At 48.3% G+C, this 17565-nt stretch overlaps 1 protein-coding gene across 1 annotated transcript in view; it reads right to left on the bottom strand.

The window, feature by feature from the left end:
• Nucleotides 1–17565, bottom strand: part of LOC135892878 (deleted in malignant brain tumors 1 protein-like) — a 155837-nt gene that overhangs the window by 135249 nt on the left and 3023 nt on the right. The gene's annotated exons all lie outside the window — the stretch shown is intronic.

The following is a 17565-nucleotide window of genomic DNA, read 5'->3' as shown; positions in this document are numbered from 1 at the left end:
TCTCACATTCCAAACTAGTTACATGGAAATAAGGTGCTATTGGGCTGTTAGGAATACAATCCTGTCCTGATATTCCTGTCACCTCCAGAGAAAGGGAAGAGCCTAGAAGATGTAAAAGGAAATTTAGTTTGATAGTTTTCTGTCTGGTAAGAACTCACTTATCAATAGACACAGCTGGGAAACCCTTATGTCTTGTGATACAGCATGGCCAGAGAGCAGCAGGAGAGGGTTAGAAGGGAGCCTTATTCCCTGTACAGGGAAGAAAGTTTGCTATAAATTAATTAGAGCACCTGAAGTCAATTAGAGCACCTGAAGTTAGTCACCTGATAAAAACCCCCTGCTTCAATCAGACAGGGGAAGGAGTTGGAGCAGAGAACAGTTTGAAGGAATAGAAACAGAGTGGATTGGTATTGAAGCAGAGAGCAGTTTGGAGGAAAGCAGAGGAAAGTTTGGAGAAGTGCTGTGGTGGGGTAAGAAGACCAAGACCCTAGGTAAAAGGACACCTGGCTTGTGCAGAGGGAGGGCAGGAAGCCCCCCACAAGCTGAAAGGCAGGAGAGGGAAGTAGCCCAGTGGAAGGAACCGCTAGTTCAAATGGTTTACCACTATCCCTAGGGCCCCTGGGCTGGGACCCGGAGTAGAGGGTGGGCCCGGGTCCCTCCCCCTCCACTCCCCTTCTCTAGGCAGGGCCGGCTCTAGGCACCAGCAAAGCAAGCAGTTGCTTGGGGTGGCAAATTTGCAGGGGTGCAAGAATCCAGCCTGGGAACTGAGAACCAACAGGGGGCCCTGGGAGCTGTAGCTCCTTGGTTAGCTCCCTGCCTATAGAGCCAGCCCTGGAGCAGGGAAAGAACTACATTTCCCAGCATTCCCTCGGCTGTAATTAACAGGAAAGGGAGGGGGAAGGAGTGTGGAACTGAAACCTCATGCTGCAGCTTGCTGTGAATGGTAGGGACAGAGCCAGCTCTAGGTTTTTTGCCACCCCCCACCCCAGCCCTGGGCTCCCCCTGCAGCCCTGTGTTGCCCCAGCCCTGGGCTCTCCCCCCCCCACCCGCACCTCCTGCCACCCCAGCCCTGGGCTCTCCTCCCCCCTGCACACCCGCACCTCCTGCTGCCCCAGCCCTGGGCTCTCCCCCCCACACCCGCACCTCCTGCCACCCCAGCCCTGGGCTCTCCTCCCCCCTGCACACCCGCACCTCCTGCTGCCCCAGCCCTGGGCTCTTCCTCCTCCCCCTGCACCTCCTGCCACCCCAGCCCTGGGCTCTTCTCCCCCACACACACCCGCACCTCCTGCCACCCCAGCCCTGGGCTCTTCCTCCTCCCCCTGCACCTCCTGCCACCCCAGCCCTGGGCTCTTCCTCCTCCCCCTGCACCCGCACCTCCTGCCACCCCAGCCCTGGGCTCTTCCTCCTCCCCCTGCACCCGCACCTCCTGCCACCCCAGCCCTGGGCTCTCCCCCAAAGAAAGAATTGGGTGGACTAAACGGACAGTGCACCTCTCTATCTGAAACGTAGCAAGGGAGATCCCACTAGAATTTAAAATGAAAAGTAAGGGAGGGGAGGCTCTACTAGGACCTGGGCAGCTTTAGGTACAGTACCAGGCACATAGGAGGTTTTACACTTCTGAGCCATGGAAGCAGAAATTGACTTTTCTTTTCCAGATCTCCCTAATATTCAAAAAGGGAATCTAGCACCTGCCTTCCAGATTTGAACACCCTCAAAATTCAGGAGTGCTCAAGCTCAATTTGGACAGGTGTTACTTCATTTCTCCCAAATCAAATATACTGATCCACTGTAACTTGCTGTAGAAAAAGTAGAATAAATTGAGCAAGAAATGCTTCCCAGTGGTTATTAGGACTGGAATTGCTATTTTCAACAGCCATTGGGTTTTTTTTTTTTAGTTTTAGTTTTATTTGTTTAAAAGGAAGACAGTAATATTGCACTGGCAAATTCCCCATAGAAACAAAGAATGGAACAAAAGAATAATAAAGGCACCTCAACTTTTCCTCATTTATGTAGGACAGTCTTATAATATGCATCCAGATATCCTTCAATCACACAAGCTGAAAATTGTTCCACTTTACTGCAGTTCTGTAACCATATGGGAACCAATCCTGTCTGTGTTCTGTGCACATCCAAAATTCCTGCTGAATGACCCACCCTGGGAGCGAGTTACCAGTGACTCAGGGCTGGGGCGGCAGGAGGGTGCAGTTGGGGGGGGGGGGAAGAGAGAGAGAGAGAGCCTAGGGCTGGGGGGTGGGAAACCAAAAAATTTTTTGCTTGGGGCAGCAAAAAACTTAGAGCCGGCCCTGCCTCTAGGACACTAGTGGGACAGTTAATATCCCAGTTTAGGGGCAAGAAATGGTGCCCTGAACCCCCCCCCCCAAGAAGAGAGAGCGCGAGACCCATCATAGTAGTGCCGGCAATTTGCCACAGTCTGTATAGATGTAGTTGTAAAATCCTCATTTCTGTATTGTTTTGTATGTTTATTTGCATGGTCTCTGTCTGGTTCTGTAATTGTTTCTGTCTGCTGTATAATTAATTTTGTTGGGTGTAAACCAATTAAGATGGTGGAATATAATTGGTTAAATAACCATGTTACAGTAAGTTAGGATTGGTTAGTTAAATTTCAGTAAAATGATTGGTTAAGGTATAGCTAAGCAGAACTCAAGTTTTACTATATAGTCTACAGTCAATCAGGAAGTAAGGGGGGGAATGGGAACAGGGAATGGGGGTGGGGAAATTGGAAACATGTTTTGCTAAGGGGTGAATGGGAACAGGGATGGCTCTGTGGTGTCAGAGCTGGGAAGGGGAACACTGAGGAAGGAAACTGGAATCATGCTTGCTGGAAGTTCACCCCAATAAACATCAAATTGTTTGCGCCTTTGGACTTCGGGTATTGTTGCTCTCTGTTCATGCGAGAAGGACCAGGGAAGTGAGAGGGTGAAGGAATAAGCCCCCTAACCAATGTTTTTCTAGTTTGTTTCAAATATCAAAATCTGGATTTTCATCCAATTTTTGACATTTGAAAAATACTGACCAGCTCCTAAATTCAGACTCAAGGTCAATCCTGGACTAGTGTATAGGCTCAGGGTCAGTGGTGAAATCTGACAAGCTGTGGGTCATATGATTTTGATCTCAAATCATGCAAGTCTCACAAAATCAGCTGTTCATGCAAGATTTCTTCCATGTCAAGCCAAATCCAAATCAGATCCAGAAAATATATCTCAAACCAAAACTTTAGGTACAAGTTATGAAGAGGAGGTGATAAATTGTTCTCCATGTCTGTTAAGTAAAACATGAATTAATGGTCTTAATCTGCAGCAAGAGCGGTTTAAGGTTAGGTATTAGGAAAACTTTCTAACTCTAAGGATAGTCAAGCACTGGAATAGGTTATCTAGGTAAGTAGTGGAAGCCCCTTCATCGGAGGATTTTAAGAAGAGGTTAGATAAACATCTGCCAGGGATCATCTAGGTTTACATGGTCCAGCATGGATGGACTAGATAGAATCATAGGTCTGGAAAGGACCTCAAAAGATTAAGTTCAGAGCTGGAGTTTAACCCCCATTTTGCTCTCTTTACCCTCAATGTCTGAAAGGGTTCACATTTCAGGTTCAGATTTTCTATATGGCAATTATTTAAATGTTATTTTCTTCAGGTTTTCCATGTCTGAGAACACCATGTGAGGTGGGAATCTCTTTTTTATGTCCTTTGTTTGCCTCCTATACCTGTTCATTTGTGAATAATGTGAGGTTTCCATGTTTACATACCTTTCTTCTTCTTCTTAAGGTAATACACCAGGGGCAGAACAAGAGCCAAAATCACACCCACCAAAACAGGAATTGTAATTGCCAATATTGTAACATTTTCCAGTCCTAGAAAATGAAAAGAACATGGATACTCACATTTCATTAGACAACAAGGGAGAAGAAGGGCAGGAAAAACTTGATCAAGAAGTGCACATTTTTAACAGTCAGAGTAATTAACCAATGGAACAACTTGCCAAGGATTGTGGTGGATTGTCCATCACAGGCTGTTCTTAGGTCAGGATTGGACACTTCCCTAAAAGCTTTGCTCTAGTTGAAACAGGAATGATTTCAGGGAGGTCCTGTGGCCTGTGTTACACAGGAGGTCAGATGAGATGATCATTGTCAAGGTGTCACCCCCACTCTGAACTTTAGGGTACAGATGTGGGGACCTGCATGAGATAACCCCTAAGTTTATTTACCAGCTTAGATCTAGTTGCTGCCACCCCAAATAGTTTAAACAAACATTTATGGGAGAGTCATTTTGAAACTCTGTCTTCCCCCCCCCCCCCAAATATTTCCCCAGTCTTTATCCCCCTTTTCCTGGCAGGATTGAGACTGATTCACCTCCCACCAATTCCTGGTGAGCCCAGATCTAAAAGCCCTTGGATCTTAAAACAAGGAAAAATCAATCGGGCTCTTTAAAAGAAGACTTTTAATTAAAGGAAAAGGGGTGAAAGGAATACCTCTGTGAGATTAGCATGCAAGCTACTCTCACAGACAACAGATTCAAAATACAGAGGATGTCCCTCTGGGCAAAAACCTTAGTTACACAAAGACACACAATTTGATTCTCCCTCTTATGCAAAACGAAGTCACAAAAGAAAATAAACATGATCTAATACATTCCTTCTCTAAACACTTACTACTTTTAAGAAATGTTAGATGGCTGATTCCTGGATTCTTCACTCCGGCACAAACTTTTCTGAACAGACCAAAGACAGATTTCCCTCCTCCCTCTTTGAAAACATCTTGTCCCCCCATTGGTTCCTCTCGTCAGGTGTCAGCTAGGCTATGTGAACTTCTTAACTCTTTACAGGTAAAAGAAGAATTCACCCTTAACTGTCTGTTTATGACAATCACAATGGTCCTTTCTGGCCTTCTATAATTTATAAGAGGGGGGGAGGTTGGTTTTGTGGGTAACCAGTGGATATGGCTTTAGGAGATGTTTTTCCTGCCCTGGTCTCTCTCTGTCTCAGAGAGAACAACAAAGAGAGCACAAAACAAAACCTGTCCCCACAGGTTTGAAAGGATCTTCTTCCCTTATTGGTCCTTTTGGTCAGGTGCCAACCAGGTTATTTGAGCTTCTTAATCCCTTACAGGCAAAGGAGGGATTTTATGCTACCCTTAGCTGTATGTTTATGACAAATATCCCACCCGTACCGTGCTCAGGACCCAGCGATCTGACGTGATCTTAGACCAAGCATGGTAGAAGCAGGAGAAACGATTCACAAAGGGAGGGTAAGGATCCGAGTTCGATATTGATGCTCCGTCCTCAGGTGCATCTTCAAAAGTTTGGCTTCAGGCCTGGGGGCTGTTTGGCCGAACCCTGGCCTTGGCCTGAGGAGGACTGTGGCAGGCGCTTGCTATTATTTTTGACCTGTCTCCTGGACGAGTCTCGCCTCGGAGGACCACAGTAGAAGTGAGATGGGGCTGAGACTTAAATGACTTTCTTTGGGGAGCAGGGGTGTGGCTACCCAAAGACTTTAAAGTCACCTTCGAGTCCTTAAGGCTGTGCAGGCAAGAGTCCGTATTTTGGGTGAACAGGCCTGCATGATCAAGGGGGAGGTCCTGAATCATGTTCTGGACCTCAGTGGTATCCCCAACACCTGCAGCCATGTCCTGCGCCTCATTGTAATGGTGGTGGCCATAGTCCAAGCTGCCGAGTCTGCTGCGTCAAACACAGCCCAGAGGGAGGTTCTCAAGACCACTCTGCCCTCCTTGAGGAGCGCACTAAACTCCTTGTGTGAGTCAGCCAGGAGCAACTCCTGGAATTTTGCTAACAATCTCCAGGAATTGAAAGCAGCTGAGTACCGCTTGCTGGTTGGCTACTCGAAGCTGGAGCCCCCTGGTTGAGTAGACCTTTCAGCCGAAAAAATCCAGCTTCTTAGCATTCTGTGGCTTTGAGGCGGGACCTGGCTTCCCCTCTCACTCCTTATGATTTGCTGTATCAAGCACCAGAGTCCCCGATTGGGGGTGGGTGAAAAGGTGTTCGTACCCTTTCTGCGGAAAAAAATAGTATCTCTCCACCCCTTTAGTGGTGGGTGGTATTGACGCCGGAGTCTGCCAGAGCACCCTAGGAGTGTTCTGGATCGTTCTTATCAGGGGCAAGGCCACCCTAGATGGACACTCCGGGGCAAGGATGTCCACCATCGGGTCCGACTCCTCTGTAACTCCTCTGCCTGGAGATTCAGGTTTAGGGCCACCCTCCTAAGAAGGTCCTGGTGTCCCCTAGTGTCCATCACTGGAAAGGTGATGGTGGTGCCCGCCACTGCCTCATCCAGTGAGGAGGAGGAGGAGGCCCGTGGGACCGGGTCTTCCTGCCCTTCTCGCTCTCTGGAGGCTGGGTCGGGTGCTTCGGTCCCACCCATGACTGGAAGTGGCTCCAGTACAACTGGTGGCACTGGTTCAGGCGCTGTGCCAGAGTGTGACGGCCCAGAGTCCCTGTCTCATTGGGGGTCCTCAGGAGCCCTGCAGGTGTGGCGAGCCACCAACATTTCTGGGGAAGCGAATGGGGTGGAGATGCCACCAATGCGGCCCTGGAGCCCTGACCCTGAGTCTGATGATAGGTTGAAGGAGTCCAAAAGGGGCACTGTACTGAGCCCTGCCACTCGGGTGGCTAGGAGACCACCGGTATCGATGAGTCCACAGCTTTGTGGTGCCAGGACCAGTGCCGGGAGTGGGAGCAGTACTGGGTGCTTCAAGAGACAGAAGACTCAGCGTCTGATTTGGACGAGTACTCTGTGCCCGACCACAGGAGAGCGAAGACCAATGGTGCCGGGTAGCAGTACCGGGATGATGGTGAGTGGTGCTGTAACATCATGGGCTTGCTGCGATTATTAACCAGTGGTGGTCCCGCAACAGTGCTGCAAATGGTGCCAGAGCCATATGCCTCACCGCCATAGATGCTGCAGCTGGTGCCGTTGTCGGTGCCACTGACGGAGCCTGAGCTTGCGGTGCTGAAGCTCGCACCTGCAAGGCCGGGGACTGCGCCATCATGGCAATGAGGTCCCGCGCTGCCTCATAGGTGTCCGGCATCGAGGGGAGGTCAAGCTGTTCCTCCAAAACCTCCTGAGTTGGGGAGTCCACCAGCACCGGACTTGATGGGCCCCCAGTTGGGGCCAGAGTCAACAGTGCCGGGTCTTGAGGTGCAGACCATGAGTGTCCCGACGCAGGACACACCCCACTGGAATCCCCTCGCTGATTCTTGATGGGGGAATGACCCTTGTCCCCCTTCTTTTTCTTATGCTGCACCGGGGACTGTGAACATTGCCACCTGGTAGCACCCTTGGAGGAGTCCTTTCTTGGTGCCAGGACGTCCCTCACCGAGGCCGGGGCCCTGAGCACTAATGATGCCAGTGCCATTTCTGGGGCCAGCTGGGGGCGAAGGGACAACTCCATCAGGAGGAGCTTTCAACGATAGTCCCGCTCTCTCTTAGCTCTGGGTCTAAAACTCCTGCAAATTGGGCACTTGTCTGTCTGATACTGTCTCCTAGGCACTTGAGACAAGGAGCATGCGGATTGCCTGTGAGCATAGGTTTGGCACACCTCTTGCACGCCTTAAACCCCTGTGACTGAGGCAGGCCAAGGTGCCTGGGGAAACTGGGGCAGGGGGAAAGCCCCCCAAAGTCAGCCCAACTTACTAGAAACTACTATATAACTAACTATTAACTATCTACAACTAAGAAAATGGAACCACTAGCTAGGCACTTGCGAATGCAAGAGACTGCGCTGCTCCAACAACCATCATTGGCGGTAAGAAGGAACTGAGCAGGCGGTGGGTTGGCAGGGACCTATATACACCGCCATGAAGGCGCCACTCCACGGGTCTCCACAGCCGACCCAACAGGTACCGCTAGAGAAAAACCTTTTGACAATTGTGCATGTGGTGCGCTCACACCTATTGGTATGAACATGAGCAATCATGCAAAGAAGTACATAGCGCCTCCCACTGATGAGTATGAACAGCCTCTGCAAAGCATGTTTGGGGTTCACTCCCTGTCAATTAACTCAGTTAACTCACACGATTAACTCAAAAAATTTATCGTGATTAAAATTAAATTGCAGTTTTAATCGCACAGCTAAACAATAGAATACCAAATTTTAGTAAATATTTTGGATTTTTTTCTATGTTTTCAAATATATTGATTTCAATTACAACACAAAATACAATGTGTACAGTTCTCACTTTATATTATTACAGTTAAGGTTGTTTTATCCGGCATGTTCAGAGAATGGGGGGTGGCAGTAAACGAAAAATGCTGGCTAACTAAGAGGGAGGGAGTTTGGGTGCGGGAGTAGGGGGAGGGCTGGGGGCTGGGGCACGGGAGGGCGTGTGGAGCACGGGCTCTGGGAGGAAGTTTGGGTGCAGGAAGAGGCTCGGGGCAGGCAGTTGGAGCGCAGTATCAGGTGCAGGGTGCTGGATCCAGGGGCACTCACCTCGAGTGGCTCCCTGCAAGTGGCAATTTATCCCGGCTGCTCCTAGGTAGAGGCACGGCAGGTGGCTTGGAGCACTTCCTCTGCCCTCAGGCGCCTCCCCCGCAGCTCCCATTGGTCGTAGTTCCCAGCCAATGGGAGCTGTGCAGCCAGCACGGGGGGTGGCAAAATGCAGAGCCACCTGACGCGCCTCCGCTTAGGAGTAGCCAGAGCCCGGGACAGGTCGTTGCTTGCGGGGAGCCATCCGAGGTGAGCGGCCCCAAGATCTTACACCCCGGACCCCCTCCCACCAACTAAGACCCCTCCCACACTCAAAGTCCCTCCCAGAGCCCAAGCTCCACACCCCCTCCTGCACCCCAACCCCGTGCCGGCCCCGCACCAACCGAACTATAAACCGGCATTTCAATGAAGATCAGAAATGCCGATATATAGAGCTTTCTGGTTGGTGAAGTGCTGGAAAAAACAGTTTTTACTGTATTTTAGATTACAAATATTTGCACTGTAAAAATGGTAAAAGAAATAGTATTTTGCAATTCACCTCATACAAGTACTGTAGTGTAATCTCTTTATTATGAAAGTGCAACTCACAAATGTAGATTTTTTTTTGTTACATAACTGCACTCAAAAACAAACAAACAACCAATGTAAAACTTAGAGCCTACACATCCTCTCAGTCTTACTTCTTGTTCAGCCAATAGCTCAGACAAACAAGTTTGTTTACATTTACAGGAGATAATGCTGCCTGCTTCTTATTTGCAATGTCTCTCAAAAGTGAGAAGAGGTGTTTGCATGGCACTTTTGTAGGTGGCATTGTGCCAGAGATGCTAAACATTCACATGCTCCTTCATGCTTCGGCCACCATTCCAGATGACCTACTAACATATTGATGATGCTCATTAAAAAAGCAATGTGTTAATGTAATTTGTGACACACAATTCTCCCCTAAGAATTTCAATCTCCTGCTATGTATTTTACCTGCATTCTGCCATATCTTTCATGTTACAGTAGTCTCGGATGATGACTCAGCAAATGTTGTTCATTTTAAGAACACCTTCACTGCAGATTTGACAAAATGCAAAGAAGGTACCTGTGATGCTCTGTACCTTGGGGGATCACCCAGCACCCCCATGTTCATCCTTATAAAAGGATTGTGTGGTATCCAATGCAAAGCTTGTCATGTTGGGTGTCTTCGGAAGGCTCATGATGCACTGAGCATTGTTGTTATAGTGATGTTATAGTAATTGTTGTTGCAGTAATGTTATAGGTTATAATTTCATGTATATAGTTATGAGGCTGAAAATGTATCCTCGTGGCTTAAAATAAGCCCAGGAAAAACTCTAAGAGCAGAGGGGCAGTTCATCAAGGCATGTATGGGACAAACCCAGCCAAGCCTCACAGGAACAAAGGACGCTGGTCTCGGCAGCAACAAAAGGGTGTGTTGGACTCTTGAGTCAGTCGCCCCCCTTTCTTTAGCTAGTTTGGGACTGCAATGAGGTAATGCTCACCTGACTCTGAAGGGGGGGCAAAGCCAAGAAGGAAGAAAGAACATGATAAAAGGGGGGAGGGATAGCTCAGTGGTTTGAGCATTGGCCTGCTAAACCCAGGGTTGTGAGTTCAATCCTTGAAGGGGCCACTTAGGGATGTGGGGCAAAAATCAGTATTCGGTCCTGCTAGTGAAGGCAGGGGGCTGGACTCGATGACCTTTCAAGGTCCCTTCCAGCTCTATGAGATAGGATAGGTATATCTCCATAAAAGGGAGAGATGTTTGCCATGCTCGTCTTCTCTCTTCCACCTACATCTACAGACACGACCACCACCAAGCAACTGAAGCACTGATCAAAGGGGAGAGCCTGGCTGAAGAGCAACCAGCCGGCCTGTGGTGAGAAGCATCTAAGATTGTAAGGGCATTGAAAGTGTTCAGATCAGCTTAGAATGGGTTTTTCTTTTATTTCATTTGACCAAATCCGACTTGTTATGCTTTGACTTATAATCACTTAAAATCTATCTTTATAGTTAATAAATTGTTTGTTTATTCTACCTGAAACAGTGTGTTTGGTTTGAAGCATGTCAGAGATTCCCCTTGAGATAACAGGCCTGATACATATCAATTTCTTTGTTAAATTGACACATTCATATAAGCTCTCCGTGTCCAATGGGCATAACTGGACACTGCAAGATGGAGGTTCCTAGGATTGTGTCTGGTACCGGAGATATTGGCTAGTGTCATTCAGTTGCACAGTCCAAGGAGCAACTTACATGCCAGAGGCTGTGCATGAACAGCCCAGGAGTGGGGGTAAGTCTGGCTCCCAGAATCAAGGATTTGAGTGACCTAACAGATCACTGGTCCAGAAAACACCAGAGGGGAACGTCACAGTGGCGCAGCGAGCGGGGTGTATGTGCAGCTTATTACTCCAAGTGAAGTTCACACTTTAAGCACTGATATTTGTGATTTTAAGTGAGTCTTAAGTGCAGTGGCTACAAACAGTCAGGAGGAGGTCACAGTTTTGTTATTTTCTGTTTGTTTATTTTGGGTGAGGCGAATAAGCACAAGAAAGCAGAAAAATGACTACCAGTGAGGCAGCTACAAAACTAGAGCTGGCCAGATTGGAAGCTGTGGAGAAGGAAAAGGACCACGAGTTTCAAATGTGGCAGGCAGAAATGAGGCTCAAAGAAGCAGCTATGGCCAGGGAAACTATGGAGAGAGAGGCAGCCAGAGAGGAGGCTTCACACAGAAGGGTCATGGAAGAGAAAGAGAAAGTGAGAGAGCGAAAACACCAACTGAACTTGCTAGAGAAGCAGAACCAGAACCCCCCAATGCCAATGACCCCCATCACTCCAAAAATCCACAAGTGGGAACACCATTTATGTCCTGCATACAGTGAAGACGATGATATTGCTGAATATCTGATTACCTTCGAAAGGCTGTGTGTAATACATGAAATCTCTGATAAGAGAGTTCCTACCCTGATTACGAAATTAACTGGTAAAGCTCAAAATGTATTCAGTGGAATGCCTATTGAAGATGCTTTAGAAGACTACTGTAAATTTAAAGATACTGTTTTGCGAAGGTTTCAGATTACCCCTGAAACATATAGAGTTAAATTTAGGAATCTTAAAAGGAATATTGGTATTAGTAATGGGGAATATGTAAAGAAAATGAAAGATTTGTTGGGAAAATGGGTGAGGGGCAAAGAGATGGCAAGTTGTGAGGGAATCTTGGATCTTGTTGCTCAAGAGCATTTCCTAAGTGTGTGTAAGGGTGTTGTAAATCAGTGTCTATGGGACAAAGATCTAAAGTCTGTGGATGAGGTGGCTTTTTTAGCAGATGCCTTTAAACAGAATCAGGCATCTATTGAGGGCAGGCCACAGACTGAGGGGTTTAAAACTGGTGGGAAGGGAGGATCCCATTTTGCCCCTGGGAAGAGAGAAGGGGGTTGGGAGCCTAAACATTCTCTTACCCAAAAACATTCCTCTAACCCTCATCCCAAATCTTCTGTAAAAGCAGAAGAGCCCAAAAGGTGCTATCAGTGTAATCCCACTGATCACCTGAGGAATAAATGTCCCGTGCTAGGAGGAAGCTGGCAACCAATAGCCCATGGTAGTTCTGCTGTCCTCAACACAACCCCCCCCCCCCCCCGCCCAAGCAATTCAAACCTATCATATTGGTTTTGTGAGCTTAGCCTCTGCAGAACCAGATATGGAGCATGTTAAGGCTGTCCAAATTGATGGCAGGGAATACTAGGGGAAGAGGGATACAGGGGCCCCGATCTCTTTGGTTAAGCAGAGTGTGGTCCCAAAGGCCAGTATGTTGCCTGGCCAAATGGCAGAGATTATGTGGGTGGGTGAAAGCAGATTCCTCGTACCACTAGCTAGAATCTATGTGGTGTGGGAAGGTTTGGAAAGTGGTTTGACTGTGGGGGTAATAGAACACCTCTCAGTCGACCTGCTTCTTGGTAATGATTTTCTCTGTGTAACTCAGGTTAAAGTATTTGCCTGCAGCAGGAGGGAATTTTATTCTGGGACCCGTGAGGGAAAGGGTAAGGTCTCAGGAACTGCTGAGAGAATGGGAGAGAGTCTCCTTGATTCTTCTACAGCTGGGGGAAGCCACATGCTTCCAGGTGGAGAGTGGTTGAGACCAACTCCTGCACTGCAGCTGGAGGGAACACCATGTCGGGAAGGGATGGGGGTGTAATGCCTGCCAGGGAGAGAACTGTCCAGGTTCGTTGCTCCCAGCAGGTCGCAGCTGAACCAGAGGCAAAACCGGCTCTAGGGAGCATAGAGCAATGTGTCCCAGAGGAGAGCCCAGAGAAGGGACAGGGGATCTCAGAAACCACTGAGGTGGGTGAGGATTCCTATGACTCTGTAACACAGGGAAGCAGGGTGCTTCCAAGTAGGGGAGGGGCTGAGACTAGCTCCTTTCCAGCAGAAGGCAACATGCCCTCAGGTGCAGGGGCAGGAGAGGTGTTGTCAGCGATAAAGGAAACTGTCCCAGTTGTTAGCTGGCAGAGTTCTGCAGCTGAACGAGAGACAGAACCCTTCCTAGGGAGCACAGAGAAATGTGTCTTAGGAGGGGGCCCAGAGGAGGAAACTGGGGAAGGAATAGTGGGGGTACAGGAATGTCTCCTCACTAGTCAATTGGGGCAGGATGCCCAGGACACTAGGAGGATGGCTGGGTCAGCCTCTGTGCACCCAGGCACTCAGCCTGTGACCCAGGTTTTGAGAAGGAACTGTGTACCTGACCTCCTGGAAGGGAGCAGTCACACAGCTGACTTCTCAGGGACAGAGAAAGGGGTGGCGGAGGGTACCCCGATCCAGGTCCCAGTTTTTCAGGATGCTGTTTCTGACAAGTTTGTGGAAAGTGACTGTGTCTCTTTACATCAAGATGCAGCTCCAATGCCTGTGACGGCATAGGAGTGGAGACCAGGAAATTGCCAGGGTCTGTGAGAACACAAATGACCCAACTGGCAGAGAGGGGGGTATTTTCCCCCAGGCTAGTGAGACACAGAGAGCAGTTATGGGAAAGTTGCTGGGGAAATGTGAATCTGATCGGAGGGTAAACACACCTAGACCAGAGAGCACAAATCACAGCCCTCTACGGGGCAGGGAAGGACTCAGTGCTGGGAGGGGAAACACAGGGTAACCCCAGAAGGGGAGCTGGATTTTTTGCATATGTACAGTCCTGGGGTTGGGAGACTGCTCCCCAAAGGGCCAGCCAACATGCAGGATCCCCCTGAACACCTGTCTTGCCAGACCCTGAGGCACCAAAATTCCAGGAACATGATTAAATTAAGAGCCCACACAGAGGGGAACTCTGCAAGGAAAGAAAAGCCAGTGACTGATTACATGGCAAAGAGTCAAAGGACATCATGGGTAATGAACAAACTAACCTCAAACTAAAATATCAGAACAGAGGGCGTGGTATCATAAAGATACTTGTAAACACCCATCTGTGATACAAATTTTGGTATTAATGTTAAGTTTTGGGGATAAGAATTTTGACACGGACGTTAAACCTTATGATAATACTACTTTTCAATTAATACCTGTAAACAGGTTTAAATCTTATCACAGCAGAGAAACCATAAAAAACCTGGTTTGCTGTGTGTGAATGCGGAAACTGAGGCACACCGCCTCATGGCCTTAATGGCTGGATGCCAAGAGAACTGTAACAAAAACTGCTTTCGAGCTAGTCAGTGACTAACCCTCCTGCAGTAAACTAAGGGAAGTGTGACGCTCTGTACCTTGGTGGATAACCCAGCACCCCCATGTTCATCCTTATAAAAGGATTGTGTTTTATATAATGCAAAGTTTGTTATGTTGGGTGTCTTCGGAAGGCTCATGATGCACTGAGCATTGTTGTTATAGTAATGTTATAGGTTATAATTTCATGTATATAGTTATGAGGCTGTGAAACCTTGTTTCTGCCCAGCCTGCTTCAGCACTGAGGTTTCCCCACTAGGAGCTGACAGTCACTGAAAGCTGGGTGGAGCCTCAATAGAGCAACCTGCAGAGGTCACAGTAGAGAGGCCGGGGACAGCAGAAAGTGAGGGCGAGCAGAGTGGTGAGTGGCTGGCAGGACAGCTGCCACCGGAGCCAGCACCCAGACAGCAGAGAGAGCCAGGGGCTCTCCTTCCCGCCCCCATGGTGGGAGCTGAACTCACACAGGTGCACCTCTGAACTCTGGGTCTTCACTAACCAAGAACAACCACTGTGAGTGGGGTGCAGTGGAGGGAGAAGAGAAGGGCACGTTAAAGGAACTTTTGGTTGCTGGACTCAAGAACCTGAGGCAAAAGACACTGCCCAACATACTCTGGGGGAGGTGTTTTGCTCATGATTTTATGTTTAGAAATCCTGTATCTGGCATTTTCCCAAGTTAATTCCCTCCTTTTATTTCAGAGTGGTAGTCGTGTTAGTCTGTATCCGCAATGAGGAGTCCTTGTGGCACCTTAGAGACTAACAATTTTATTTGGGCATAAGCTTTCATGGGCTAAAACTCACTTCATCACATGCATGCAGTGAAAAATACATTAGGCAGCATATATTACAGCACATGAAAAGATGGGAGTTGCCTGACCAAGTGGGGGGTCAGTGCTAATGAGGCCAATTCAATCAAGGTGGAAGAGGCCAATTCCCAACAGTTGACAAGAAGGGGTGAATATCAACAGAGGGAAAATTACTTTTTGTAATGCTAATGAGGCCAATTCAATCAGGGTGGACGTCATCCATTCCCAACAATTGACAAGAAGGTGTGAGTATCAAGAGAGGGAAAATTACTTTTTGTAGTGACCCAGCCACTCCCAGTCTTTATTCATGCCTAATTTGATGGTGTCCAGATTGCAAATTAATTCCAGTTCTGAAGTATCTCGTTCCAGTCTGTTTTTGAAGTTTTTTTTGGTTGAAGAATGACCACTTTTAAGTATGTTATTGAGTGTCCAGGGAGACTGAAGTGCTCTCCTACTGGCTTTCAATGTTACAATTCTTGAAGTCTGCTTTGTGTCCATTTATTCGTTTGTGTAGAGACTGTCCAGTTTGGCCAACGTACATGGCAGAGGGGCATTGCTGGGAATGGGCGAGGTCTACCTTGATTGAAGTAGCCCCGTTAGCACTACAAAAAGTAATTTTCCCTCTGTTGATATTCACCCTTTCTAACCAAGTGTTGGGAACTGGCAACTTCCACGTTGATTGAACTGACCTCATTAGCACTAACCCCCCATATAGAAAGGCAACTCCCAATCTTTTCATGTGCTGTAATATATGTACTGCCTACTGTATTATTCACTCCATGCATCTGAAGTGGGTTTTAGCCCATGAAAGTTATGCCCAAATCAATTCGTTAATCTCTAAGGTGACACGAGGACTCCTCATTGTTTTTCCTTTTATTAAAAAGATTATTTTCTGCGCTGACACTTTTGCTTGCAAGAGGGGAAACTTTGCCTTGTAGAAGCACCCAAGGGGTGGTGTGTAATTGTCCCAGGTTACTGGGTGGGTGCTCAAGCCAGATCTGTGTTATATTGTTGAAAAGGAAACCGTAGATACTAAACCCGTCCCTAATTGCTTCCAATGACACTGGAAAAAGGGTTACATAAATATCGACTTGTGACATAAACAAAAGAAGAAGACTCCCCCCACTGACATGCAACCACTTCTGGGGTAGGACAGGCAGCTGAGAATCAGGACAGGGAAATATGTAGGCTGTGTAGGACAGGAAGTTAGGAAGAATTGCATCTCCTGTGTCCAGCTCTTGGGGAAGTTACAACTTCAGGACCGGTTCCCTAAAATGCAAATCCGCCATAACACAGTGACTGGAAACCGGACTCTTGAGAAATTGGCCCTGGATTTTTAGTTTGAGTGAGCGGCTGCAGGCTCCATTAACACTAAATCCAACCAGTGGAAACGGCACTTACCCAGGTCCCCAATGTGCCGCAGAGGAGTCTGGCCCAGAGATAAATAGATGCCAACTGGCAAAGGGCACAGGGTTGCCTAGAGTTATTCAGGGATCCCCTAGGTGAGATATATGCACAATAGCTCACCAGAGGTGGCATATGAGGTCTCTACCAAGAGACAGCAGCCCACCCATCACGCTAATGGGGGCAAGATGTTTGGAGGGACATAATTGAAGAGAGATGTAAAATGCAGAATACGATGATCCAGAAGTGTTGAAGAGAAGCTTGTCACCTGCGCCATGGCAATCCCTTCGGCTGAGCCAATCAGCACATAGAACAAAGCACAGCCATGGAGACAGGCTATACTCGCTGTCTGGGCCCAGTGGGGACCTGAGAATTTACAAAGACAAAGGACCCTCAGCACAAGTCTCAGAAGAGAGACCTCCTCTGGGAAGAGACAATGGTCTGTACCTACAAAGAAAGAGGAGAGGGGACAAGAGTTCCCTTTCACCCAGGAGGCGGCTGACAGCATTTTTCCAAGGAACAGGAGATTACAGCCAAGCCTGGAGTAAAACCCTGGAAGGACTGTGAGGTGAGCGTTGCTCTACCAGACAGAAAAGTATCTCGTTCAATGAGTCTAGGCTCTAGTCAGCGTGGTATGATTTTATTGGCCATGGAACCATTTCTTTCCAACTCGTCTCCTTGCTACCCCTCAAATCGCTACACTCTGTGAAATCACTTGTCCTTGGTGTGACTATGAAGGGATCTAGAGCTGTGTGTTGATTGGGGCAAAGATGGAAGGTGGAACTGGTCACCTTGGGACCCTGTTCCTTTGGGAGCAGCAGACCTGTGACTGCTGTGAATGCCCAGCAGGACAGGGACTGAGTGCTGCAGAGGGACTCTCGGAGGGACGAAGGGTGAAATGTGCCTATTGCCAACCTGGAAAGAGGTCACCCCCCACAAGGCCTAGAGAGCACAGCTTCTTTGGCCTGTGGCCGATGGAGTCGGGGAGCTGCCCCACATTGGGCACCGACAAGGCTTCCTCGTGCTAGGGACCCATGGCACCACACTAGGGCATTAGGGCCAGCACAACTGCAAAGGGAGAGAACCCTCTACTCACATACCACTACCTGCAGCACAGACCCACTTTGGGGCCAGCACTAACATCAAGGGGAGAGCATGAGCGTCTCCTATTGAGCCCCCACACCACTCACTGCAGCACAGGCC

The sequence above is a fragment of the Emys orbicularis genome, chromosome 21 (assembly GCF_028017835.1).
Source record: "Emys orbicularis isolate rEmyOrb1 chromosome 21, rEmyOrb1.hap1, whole genome shotgun sequence".
Lineage (NCBI taxonomy): Eukaryota > Metazoa > Chordata > Testudines > Emydidae > Emys > Emys orbicularis.
This window is presented reverse-complemented; position numbering and strand designations above follow the sequence as displayed.